This window comes from Anser brachyrhynchus (assembly GCF_964034855.1).
Source record: "Anser brachyrhynchus genome assembly, chromosome: 7".
Classification (NCBI taxonomy): Eukaryota; Metazoa; Chordata; class Aves; order Anseriformes; family Anatidae; genus Anser; species Anser brachyrhynchus.
In genome coordinates, this window is record NC_137701.1 from 15,323,906 (window position 1) to 15,337,420 (window position 13,515).

A 13,515-nucleotide genomic window follows, 5' to 3' on the forward strand; every position below is an offset into this window, starting at 1 on the left:
CTTCAATAGTGTAAACCAGAATATAATTTTCCTTTTAATCATCCATATTTAGCTCCTGAAGGATACAGGTAGCTTCCTCCAGATGATCATTTACTCTTACCTGCCAGAGAGATACAAGTCCTTCCATACTTTATCATCTCCTTTTTTGGGGACCCCAGAAAGACAGCAACAGACAAGGCTTGCAACCTTTTCCCCTTCCAAGATCACGTGTCTTAGCTAAACTACTGCTTGTCACCATACAAAGCTGAAGGTAACAGAAAAATTTCCAAGTGCTTTAGGAAGTTTAGGAAGTATGTGTTTCTGCTTAGCCTGAGAAACATTTATCATCATACATTGATTAAAATGTCAGTATTTATTTCGCATCATATCTGATATTTTAAGAGAATTCTTATTTGTTAAGATAAAGAATATACATCACTAACGGAAGTAAAATGTCTGCTTAGATCTGCTGTACAGCAAAATCTAACGGGTAGAACATACTCAGGAGAAATAAGGGAAGACACACAATCATTTGTTTCCTCAAGTTTTCTGAAGGACAGAGTCACTACCAAGAGCAATCTTTATTTGCTAAAACCTTCTCACACTCTGGTTGGGTTTGGACTGCAAAGACAAACCAAACCAAACGCTGCAGAAAACAAACCCTGAAATAATCATCTTATGCAGAAGGGATTTGCAATTCGCTAGTTGTGTATCGCTCAAAAAGCACCATAAATTTAGTCTTGCCCTTCCTCACCACCAGAATAGGGGAAAATGAAAAAAAAAAGATCGTGTCATTCAATAAACCATTATCCCTTCGTTTATGATCATCATTTTTATTTGAGATCATTTCTGGCCTGCTACAGTTCTCAATTTCTGTTCCTATTTGTACGTCTCCACAAGTCCTGTGCCTTGCCTCTTGTGTGAGAACAGCAGTTTGCTTCAGTAAAAAAAAAATAAAAAATAAAAAATAAACACACACATACATCCACATCCCCTTCAACATATCATTCAGCAATTTCTTGCCCAACAGTTTGTGGTATCTTGCAACTGTGTTCCCTTCTCTCACTGCTATGTGCTAGTCTTTGCATTTCTGTTCACCATGCTGACGTCCCCTCTTCTGCACCTCTGCACACTCCAAGAACCCCTCAGAGACTAAAATATCGTTCAAACACAGTGCAGATCAAATAGTCAATTTGTCATTTTTGAATTGTAAAAAACAGAATGTTCATTGAAAACCTTTAGGATTTTCATAATGCTAAAAATCAAGAGAAAGTTATATTGTCATCACCCCTCCCCAAAATGTAAGGACAAATATTTGACTGAAACTACTGTTGAGATTTAATGCGTATTTTACCAAAACAAGCAACTTTTACTTTAGAATTAACTGGACACTAACACCACCATAAATCTTGATTCGCGCTGGACTGGGTTAGTGTCCGTGTTAATCTGCTTAAAATTCCTGACTTTAAAGAATGAATAAAAGACTGCATTACAGACTTATAAAAAGGTTAAGCCTGAGAGGTTCTATTAATACCTTCCCTAAGGCTACCAGGAAACTCCTTGAAGCAAGTAAATTTTTGGCTTTACCATGGACTGTGCCCTAGGGTGGTTTGCTCCAGCTCCCTAAAGGCAAGGAGTTTATCTCGTGCCTGCATCAGCAGCCGGCTCCTTCTGGGGGCTCATCGTCTCAGATGCTCATCAGGAATCGCAGAATAAGTTAACAGCAGTAAAAATCTGGAGTTCTGCCACGTTCACTCTCCATATCCCCCACGTCAATTAAGTTTTAACTGATTGTCAAGCATCTGATCCATTTGTGAGAAATAACAGTTTTATCTGCCTAAATTCCAGATACTCAAGAGCATAACTGAAGCCCTTAGAAAAAAAAGCGGTAATCTGCCATAATGGACCCATGATGACTGTGACTACACACCATTAGTATACTAACGTGTTCCCTGACTCCGAAAGGGCAGGAGCAAAATCAGGTTCATCTTCTTTAACCATAATTTTTAGCTTTTCTTTACATCCTGTGCTTCTTCTATACGACAATTGTGAAATTTGGAATTTTATCAAACAAGTTGCTATGCATATGTAACTCCAAACAAGCCTGAAAACGAACATACAAATCTGTTAAATAAAACTAAATATAACTTCCTTTTTGATTGCTCAGGTCACTGCCTGAACTGCAGAGTTACTGAAAAACAGCTCCAAGATAATTTATTTCAGTAGGGTTGCTGGCAAAGTTCAGAGGAACCAGAGAAGGCTCTCCAAAGGCTGTAAATAAAACAATTGAGCACGGCTTCACACAGCAGCCATCTCAGTCAGACTGTGGAGACACGTTATCGGGCAATTCAATAGCTATTTTAAGAGGTTCCATTTAGTGAACCCGTGATTAGTAATTGGATGGCAGAACAAGGCAAGGCAGAGAGGACGCGTGTAACTATTTCCACCAACAGAATAGTTTGTTGAAGTGTTGTGAGGGAAACTGGCGTCCACGATTAAAAATACATTTACTTCTACTGAGTGACATTTGTTGAACAGCTCCCTGTACCTCCTGATGGAAAACAGCTTTTAGTTATACACCTAAACTGACATACAACTTAGGCATAAGGGCAGTTGTGGGGGCAGGTTTTTGTTTGTTAGTTGCATGGGCTTTGTTTTTGTTTTGGGGGGAGATACTTAACTGAATACTGGTATTTGTGGCTTCCCTTGCCTAGTTGGCTAGTTGGCTAGTTCCCATCTTACATTAAAGAGCTCCAGTTTATATCACTTTTTTTTTTTCAGGAATAAAATTTTGCTAGCACTGCACTGAACACTTGGCCAGGCTTCTTTGTTCTAATAATAACTGATGTTAGAACTGTGTTCATAATACAAAGAACTTGCTGCTAGAGACCGCTGGCCCCAACTACTTCGGTTGTAGGGAACCTATAGAACTGTGCACTTAGTCCACTGAAGTCCATTTCAAAAATGCTTTTGCACCAGAAGTATTAAGATACATAATACATGTTAAATTCACTTCAGATACACTAAAATTATACAGAGTTTATCCATGGGAAGAAGCATTTTCCAGTTGTTTTACTGTTTGGAAGTCTACCTGTTCCAACAGGAAATCAGTAAGCGCGACGGAAGGGAGATCTGTCATGCTGAAGCAGCAGCCCGAGCACGCTCATTAAGTTTTGCTCTTTTCTTCTTACCTTGTAACTGCAGTGCTAACCAACGTGTGTTTAAAAGCAATCAAGTCTCCCAAAAGAATTCACTATTTCTAAATGTGTTGATGATTTATAACATGACTAAAACAAAGAATCATCAAGAATTGTATGTAACCCCTATTTAGTAATATTAAGAGTGTCAAAGAAAGTATCAACATCCCCAAATGCAAAGACTAAACTGAAAAATGCATTTTACTTTTTTTTTTTTTTTTAATTCAACACACAGTTACAGTCTTCTTCCTTGAATAGTGACAGGGAGAACCCTCTTAAAGGGTGGCTGCTTCCTTAACGTTTCATTTGTAGAGATTTCGGAAATTCCTTCTCTTTTGGACATGCCCAAGCAGCCACCACTCATTCTTCGTTTAGGACTCTGTTTTTAAGTCACTTGCCATGGCAAAGCTGTTGATTAAACCTCCTTACAGCGCCTGCTCCCCTGGGAAGCAGTTACACAGAGTGCGCTGCAGGAAAGCATCTCCAACACCACTTTTAACCTAAGGAGAACAGCTTAAGGAAATCCCGCAAAAGGAACACACTGGCTGTATTTGATCTCTCTCCTCAGCCATTCTGGTACGGCACATTACCCAGCAAACACGCTTTGCATGGAGCAAGGGTTAAGGCAGAACCACATGTCCCCACATAGGCCAGCTTTCCTCAGGGGCCCGCAGCAGTGCCGACATTACAGGCCCGAAACCACAACATCGCCGCTTGCCTCAGCTTCCACCTCACCGTCCAAACTTTTGCCCCTGGACTTCGGGGATCAGAGTCTCCATCCAGCCATCCATCCAGCTGTCAGCAGCACCGTAAGGTGTCTGAATGCCTTCCCGGGGTACCATTTTCGATAATGACGAGCATCACTTAGCTTAGCACTATCATCCCCTGACAGTTCTGTCAGACTGAGGCCCTGTTAAGCAAGTCACTGCTGGTGCAGCCTCAGGAGGAAAAACGTAGCACAACTGCAGGACTGGTGAATCGTGCAGTAACGGGACGCTTTCCACAAAAGTATTTCAGCACGTGAAACTCTTCATCTCATGCTTTAAGATTTTCCTAATTCTGCTTTCTGAATCAATATTTGTGTGACTTAATTGCTTCATTTAGATTAATCTAGGATGTTCACATTGCAATTAAATTATATGCACAACTTATTTAAGTTAGCACTTACAAATAGAATAATTAGAACTTTTATAAAGTTAAGAATATAGGCCCTCCAGGGACCTGTCTGTCTGCAAAATTACTACTTGTCCCTGATACATTAAGGCACAAGCCAAAGGTAAATTGACTTTGCCTTCTGGGAAATGTAACGATCCCCAGAAATTCTCTACTTAGATTGAAGTCAACTGCCACGCGTTAATTTCTTATTCTTGAGAAGGGGCTCTGCTTCAGCTTCACCTTTCTCCATTCAGCTCTGATCATCATTTGACGACAAGTTAATCCTCAAGATTTCAGTTTTAAAAACAATGTGCCTGGGTCATAGAGCTACAAGAATTTGCCAGGTTCAAACAATTTCATACTAAAAGTGACTTTTTAATGTCACTATTGCAGAAGGTACTACGCTCTGTTTGCTAGAGCGAAACTGAAGCTCGAAAAATAACTTCTTTACTATAAGAATTGCAATTGCAAAACTTAACAACTGAATTTTAGTGAAACTTTGCACAACGGAATATAAGGACCACAAACTGTAGGGACAGCACTGTCAGCTAACAGCAGCACCCAGTGAAAGGCCCTGCTGAAGTCTGAAAAAAGCAGTTCAACAGAATTCACAGGAGTTCACAGCTGCTAAGCATTTGCAATTTTGAATGCTGTGTTTTCAATCACTGTTGCCAGCTTATTATTTTCATAACCACTGTTTTATCAGTGGTTTAAAGAATGAAGAAATTTAGTTCAGGTTCACTGTCTGCTGAGCTGTGTTTCTGTCAGACTGTCAAGAGTATGTTGAGTGTAATGGGAGACAGAAAGCACACTGGGAACACTTGCATAGGAGCAACTGAACTGAAATTTCCAATTCCTTTCACACACAAATCCTTTTATTCACAGTCTACCTAATCAAATTGTTTCAAAACTGATCTTAGTGCTGTATTCTAAGATTGCAGGTTCTATTCCAACTTTCCAAAGCAACATGGTTAAAAATGAACTCAACCATTCCACTGTATGGTACAAATAATGGGGGTCAGCTGGCAGCAGGACCTCTACAGAAATGTACATTCTCTTCATGACCCAAGATCACGAAAGCCCTCTGCATCCTAATGGTAACTTGTATTTCTGACTTGTGAGAGCAGTTTTGAGCTGGAAAAAGTTGGGATGTAGAAATCTATTTGAAAGTTGCCGGACGCATCTTTTCTTGTGTACAAGAAAGCATCACACTGAGTGAGCTGAAATAAGAGCGCACCTTTCCAGTTCCATCTAAAATTGAGCTAGCACTGAACTGCACTTCTAGTTATGCACTGAGTATATACGAGTTAGATACAGGACAGTTTAGGTGCTGCAGAGCAATCGCAAGAGGCTAGAGGTGCAAGTACAGGTAGCTTAGGGCGATGCTCAACACCTCGCCTCCCCTTTCCAACCCAACTTGCCCCACGGCTGCTGAGTAGCTCCAGCTGCTGGCACACACTGCAGAGGGACAGCATGCTGAGCTGACTGCTCTGCAGCCCGGGGCCGGCAGCACCAAGCTCCAGGGACCCTGCCACACCAGCTGTCCCTGAGGCAGTGCCCCGACCTGCTCTGCACACAAGCAGTAACAGCAAACCCCCACATCCAAATGTGCAACCTTGTGCTGAGCCACTGCTCCGGAAAGCAAAATCCTCTGTGAGGTTATTGCTCCCCTATCACCAGCTGCACAATTAATATTGAACCAACAGTATCAGGAGAAATCCTTCTTGAGACCTAAATGCATAAGAGCTCTTCTTAAAGGGTTTTAGGAAACTTCATTAAATCTTTAATTAAAGTTAAAAAAAAATCTGTAATTTAAGACATCCAACATTATTCCTTTTACATCTGCCCAAATCACTTTTTTTCAAAAGGCATTTACTCAACCTATCTAAAAAAAGAATTTCACTCTATTAGCCTAAGCCTCGTGCTGATGAAGCCTTCAGTCACTGAAGTCCTTTTTCACAGCTTCAAGCTTCCTCGCTGTCTGAGGTCCCCAACAGCACACAGCACACCCTCTGAAATGCAGTGAAGCAAGCTTTGCTCCCGCAGAAAACAGGAACGATGTCGTCTACTCACAAGTGGCACAAACACTCCTATTCTCAAGCATCTTATCAATGTTTTATTTGCTGGCATTCCTATTGCTCTAGCATGGCCGGTTCATCCCCACGGACCACCACCACAGGCTCTTCCTTTTTCTTCTTTTTTCTTTTTTTTTTTTTTGGGTAGTCTAGAACTAAAAAGCAGCATCAAACCAAAAGCAGCCTGTATACAGTGACCCAGGTAAATCCCAGTATCATGTGGTTATACTACCCTCATAAACGCAACAACAAAGATTTGTTGACTACTTAGAGCAAGGATTTATTGGTTTCGTGAACAATTGCTCTCTCTCTTATTAATCAAGTAAGAAGCAAGAACAAAAGAGCAGCCACTTGATCTTGAGTTTGGTGCCTGAATCACTTTTTTTTTTAAATAAAAAACATCCATCAATCCATCATACAATTTAAAATAATTATCTGCACAAGCTGTCAATAAACTGCGCTCTTTCTCAAGTGTTATAATTCAATTATGTCCATTTAGGAGAACACTGCTTTTTTTTCTTAAAGCAAAAAAGGCAGAACAACCAGACCTACTTTTAATTTCACAGCCACGTAAATCAGAAACAAGCTTTTAGACTTTTTGTTTCTCAGTTACCACTGACAATGTATTTTAAAATTAAGTACCCACCCAGAGGTTCTGACTCCTGTTTTATAACTCTAGATACTGACTAAATTTAAAAGGCCATGGAAAAAAAAAAATGTTCCATTATTTACATTTCTGAATTATGCTGATCATGGCAAGGAATCTCTTGGCAACCCTAACAACATATAATAAAACTTTTTCAAGTAATAATTTCAAAGTCTTTTCAGTCTTCACAGTGAGTTATTCTGATATTAAATTTCTTATGAAATTAACATGACCTCTGGAAACGCAGCACCTTAAATTTTATTACTTGACTTATTTAAATTCCACGTACCCCACTATGCTTTATGCATTATTTCCAACAACTGCAGAATATTAGGAAGTTAATTTCTAAAATTACTCTATTATTAACATTACTCCACTAAAACCAAAAGGAACTTCAGTGCAAACGAGGTTCACTGTACAGCTTTAACTCTCTGAAAAGACTGCAACAGCTCAGGTCAGTCTATGTCTGGTCCTTTCACCTCAAATAAAGCAGCAGCACTGGAGAAGCAGCGCTGGGCTCTGCAGGAGAGCTGCACTGCCCGAGTCGGGCAGGCAATGCAGAGCTGCAGCCACTGGGACGCCCCCTGCATATCTGCTAGGACACTGAGAGCCCACCTCTGGGGATCTGCCTTCCCATCATGTGTGGGGAAATATGTTCACGTTAATTCCCTGTTAGTCTCCTGCAACTGAAAAAAAGCCTTAACGGAAAGAACCAGCACCTCTTCTTCTTCAAGTACCTACGGACACGCATCTAATGCGGGGAGATCCACGACAGCAGCTACATTACTGACGCCAAGCACAAGGCCACCACTGAATGTCTGCCACATACAAATTGCACGCACAGGTTGAGGCTACTGTTAACATGACTGGCATGCTACAGCACTACTGTTAAGCCTGTTTAAATTTCCCAAGTTAAAAACTACAGCACCACAGGGCCTTAACATTACCCATACCAAAATTACCCAATTCTGAGAACTACTCTTCCAAACAGAAGTGTCTGACTGAAATCTAATGAGCAAAAGCTACAACAAGGCGATGAATTCAGGAGCTACAAGAGTTCCAGGCTCACTCACGTGTGCTGTCACTGGAATAAACACAGCTGAACTCATGCTCAACGCCACGCAGACGTGCCTGCTGTATAACAGCTACAGTTTAGAGTCTCACTAAGTTTTAAGAATGAGTTTCAAAGCCGCTAACAAATATGCAAAGTTTAATTAACCTGATTCAAAAAAGTCCTTCACAGTTTACCTTATTTTTGAAGTCATCTGTTCTGCAGCATGCAGCATTGAGTTAACCTAAAAACTAGCATCATAGCTTCAGTAAGGATTCAGATGAGAAATGCTAAAACGTTCAAGGTATATACAGAAACGTGAGCAAGTTTAATAAAAATGACAATCTGATCTTTCACTTCCCTTTAAGGCACTACTGATGTATTTTGAAACCAGGGTTTACTTTTTCCTTGCTGAGCTTGGCATATATTTCAAGGTTTAACCCAATTATTCGAAAATTGATTTATCTACTTAAACGAGTGAAAAACAGAAAAACCTCTGCAGCTACCAGACAGGACACAGGCCTAGAGGAGGGCTCTGACCAGAAAGTCCACTCTGAAATGCTATTTATTCTCTCATGTAGCGCTAAGGGACTTAACCGCCAGCACTCCAATCCAATTGCCTCCTGCACAGCACTGCTGGTCTTCCTAAATCAATTTTTATCTCACTGAGTCTTAAGCTTATGCTCTTCAATGAAGCATTTAATTCAATGCAAGTGTTAACTCCAATCTAGAGGGAGTATGGCAGCAGGGGAAAGGAAGAGCATCACCAGCAAAGCATCAGGTTACTTATCAGCAGAAGAGGAAATAGAAATGGCTTGTAATAGCGAAGTTTGCTGGTGTTCCAAAAAGCTATTTTCTCCATATTCTTCCAACACCCCAAAAACCACACAGAATGAAGGTACGCACAAGTGGATTTTGGCTGACTGCAAAGCTTTCCAAACCACCTACAAAAAGATAAATTACTCTTTTTCACCCTTGTCCTGGGTGCAACATGATTTGAGATGACGTAACAGAGCACAAACATGCACATTCTTAGCAATTAAAACTGAGGATGTTTCCACATCAGAGTGGAACATTGAATATACTACTTCAAATCTTGGGAAAAAAAACTGTAATGGACTTTAAAAGAAATCCTGCACTGTAACTGTAAATTTCCCAGTGGTGCAACAACCTAGCAATTCTGGATCTAGCAATTCAAAGACGTTGTCCTCTGACCGAAAAAAAAGGAAAAGCTCAAACTGTGAAGCCAAGACATTGTGCTGCTGGTATAGGCAGATAACATTATCTGGCCTTCCACTTTGAGAACACTCTTAGTGACATTGTTTCCCCAAGCTCTGTTATGGATATGATGAGATACACATGAAATTGATGACCAGGAGGCTGAACTGGAGAAAGTGCAAACTGATGAGACCACCCAAGTACTTCTTGTTAACGTTACTTTAATGGCTTTCAGAGTTTGATAAGGAAAAGTATTATAATTAAATACTAATAAGCATATATATACATATATATGTATCTCAGCAATGAGGACTACAATTAGGTGTACTTGCAAGCCAACATTTTGACAGCTTCTGCTGCTGCAAAGTAAACTGCATCCTTACTAATGCAGACATCCGCATCACATCACCCACCCAGGACCTTCAGCACAGCATTCCCAGGAAACCAGAGAGTGCAGCAGTCACTGGAATGAAGGCAAAAAGCAGCCTCAGGTATTTAAGCTTAGAAAAAAAAAATTAAGACACCACCAAGTTTTTTTTGCCCCCAGTTGCAGAAACACAGTGTTGTTTTGATGTCTGCACTGGCAAGCTCACTCCACAGCCAAGCCAAAAGGCTCCGATCCAGCGCGGCACGAGTCAGGAGCAGGTGTCTGGGCTGCCATTAACCACCGTCCCTGCTCAGGGGGTGTTCAGCAGGAACTTGGCCGTGCTCTCAGCATCCTCGCAGGTAAATGCAGCCATAAATTGACTGCTGCTGAAGGTGCTGGTAAAAGGCAATTGAACTGTAATTGCAACACAGGATTGCATAAGTGATTGCAACCACAAAAATATTTGGGGGACGGGGAGATGTCTCCCAGCTGAATATGCTCTCTATAATGCTACAAGCAAAAAATCCAACATCTGGATCTAAAAGTGTGAGATCAGACAAAACAAAAGTGCTTACACGCTTTAAGTGGCTAAATATCTCTTAAAATATATTTCCTGTTTCCAGGGACATTCCAAAAGTCACATTAAATTAACCAGTGTCTGCCATTTACCTTATCTTGAATTTCTACATCTCCTTCCCTTGCTAAGCTTTGATAGCTAAGCTTTTCTGAATTTTGATTGTTCTCCTTTAATATTGTGATTACAGAGCAAGAAGTGCCACTGGGCAAGAGAATCATGTGTCTGGAAGCTGGGACCTCCACGAGCGATTTTTCATTGCAGAGCCTGTAGCCTGTTTACAATAAATACAGTCAGAATGTGCAAGGTGAGAGCACCTGGGGACTGATGACACACAGAAAACATTTCAAAATATGGACACTTAAAAAACAATTGATTTTACATACCAATTCCCCACAGAACAACAGGCTCCTCTCATCAACTGAAGCAAAGATCTCTCTAAGATCCATCTTAACAGCTATTTGTGTTTCAATAACCAATCAATCATAGTGAGAAGCCAAACGATAGTCCAGATTTTGACAGACTTTCTTTAAAATCCTGTAAGGGCACACTAAAACCTAACTGAACAAAACAAAAAGCTTTCAAATATGCAGTGCTCTGTCAAGTTAGATTTTTCTCTTAAGGTAAGCCATAAGAACATTGCAGGGAAGTTTACCTAAACTGAACAAAAATACTGGTGAATATCGCTTGAAGATTTCAAGTTACATTAAAAGAGCATCTTAGACTACGGAAAAGAAAATATTCAAAGACAGCATGAAGCTACAACTATGCTTTAAAAAATAAAATGTACCATTTGTCAAATTGACAGTCTAAGGTATCTCACTTGCCAGAACTGATGTGTATTGCATAAGCAGCCAGAATATTAAAAACAGCAAAAAGCCAAACAAATTACAACGCATGCGTACAATGTGCTTTTTTCCCTTTTTATCAAAGCATGCTTATCAGTTAGGCTTTCTTCCCACCCGTTCTATGTTTTAAAGAGAAAATCTGCACGTGTTAGGGATTAACCAAATCATTAACTATAATTAGGGAAGAAGAGTGAAAAATATGACAAATAACTGGTATTTCTTTTCCCAGCACAACACTATTTCGCTAGTCTGTAGAAGTATGGCTAACCTTTGAGGAACATCAGTTAACTGAGGTTTTATATAACCAGCTACAGTATTGAAAACTAGGGTCCAGTAACAATTTATTAGTAAAAGTGGCATTTTTTAAGCTAAGATTACACCTTAATTCATTTAAAGTCTATAAGCATTAGCAATTTTTTAAAAAACAGAAGGCAGTTGCTTTGTATCAACTTAATTAAATGGAACATAAGGGAAAAGAGTATGGATTTTACATCCAAAATACAAGAGCTATGCTTTGAACCAAGCTAGATAGTTCTAAGAAAAATGCTTAAAAACAAACAATTGCAAGGCAGATGAAAGCCCACAAAGTCTTACAAGAGCTCCATATTATAAATATGAGAAAAGACAATCTTAACTTGGTTCCAAGTATTCCTCAGTTCCTGAACTCGTACATTTCTTCTGAGTTGAAGCTACACGTGCAATTGGCAACAAGGAGAAATGTGTCACTAATAAGGCTGATTCCAAGTAAGAGACTAACAGCTACTAGAATTAATCTGTTCTTCTGCTGATTATAGGCTTATTTGGTCAACAGGACAAATCTCTTAACCTTTTAGTAGAAGTAATGATATCCTTATATTTCAAAATTAAATAAAAGAAAGAGGCAAATTCCTTTTGGAGAACAACTCTTCAAAGCTGGGTTACCTCCTCACCCCAGGATTCACACATTCTCAACCGTTGCAGGATTTCACTTCGTATACACTTCTGTGCTGTGACAGGGGGAAGTCATGCCCCCTGTGTAGGCAGGAGCCCAGAAAGCCACTGTGATGTTGGGAAACTTGGGTGTTTTGGGAGATGAGGGCAGCAGTGGTAGTGGTGTCATAGACAGCTCTCTTTCACTTGACCACTTCATTTTGGTACTCTTATCAGTTTGTTTTGTTGGGTTTGTTTTTTTGGTACTTTGTTGTTTTGTTTTTTGTTGTTGTTGCTTTAATACCATAAGACCACTATACACCCTGTACCTGATTAGCATAAAAAGGTAGAAATTACTCTTACTAGTGTCAAGAAATAAAAATAGAACAAATCAGAGAGCAAGAACTTAGCATTCTCTTACTACAACCAGAATCTGGGTTACCTCTGAGGCCTGTCTTCATAAAACTATAAATTTGCATGAATTCATTGTAATGCCTGTATGTGCGAGGGGCTATAATAGAGGGATGGACAACACAGGAGACAGAATGAAGTTGGAAAGCCACTTGCTCAAGCTTCCACTCCAGCAAAAAAAAAAAAAAATCAAGGAAGCTACAAAGATAGTAAAATAAACTTTTTTTTTCTGTATCCAAAATACATTTAAAAACTACATCAACATTGCCAAGAGCTATTTTTTGTCATCGTGACCCTTACTGTTCCCTCCTCCAACACAAAGTCAGTTCACCATATGAAAATATACATACATTATAGAGGTGGGAAAACACACAGAATTTCATTTGCACAGCAGAACAAATCTTTAGTGACCTCATTTCCTGTGCAACAGTGAACATTAAGTTTCCTATGCTCTATACGCTTATTCCAACTACATGTAGAAGCCTGAAAAAATATTCCAAGGTACTACCACCACCAGACTGCTTGCATTAGTTCCAGATACAGTAACAGCTCAGTAACTGTGAGTGTGGATCGCTGCTTCCTTCACATTTATTAAAGTCCTACAGAATTACTTCCTTTAAATTTGCATTTATTTCTCAGAAATAAACAACAACTTAATATAGTTACTAGCAAAACTAATGACCCCTAAAACTAATGATATGGAAAGCGACAAGTGTAGGAATTGAAAATTTCATCACTCTAACCAAATATGAAATCCATTTCCTTAAATTTCATTAAAGCACCTACACGTTTTCAAGACTGCATTTGTGAAGCGCTACGTTTTCCATTACCCTAGAAGCTTTCTTTGTTTAAATGAAGGACGCCAGCTTTCTCAACACCCTATCAGGGCCTCTTCACCTCTGCAGTCTCCGTGCCTGGAACCAAGAGCCATTATTCGGCAGATCTCAATGTCTGTACCACACTCCAATCAAGTGAACTAAGCTTCATCGTCTCCAGCCTCATTCCGAAAAACACTTGTCTGCATCACACATCTACATTTAATATAACACAATTCAAGTACACAGCCTGGAGTGCTGTATTAGAAG

General features: G+C 39.8%; 1 protein-coding gene across 9 annotated transcripts in view; it reads right to left on the reverse strand.

Moving 5' to 3' along the window:
• The window catches only part of PARD3B (par-3 family cell polarity regulator beta), a 538,356-nt gene that overhangs the window by 325,081 nt on the left and 199,760 nt on the right, over window positions 1-13,515 (reverse strand). The window lies entirely within an intron of this gene.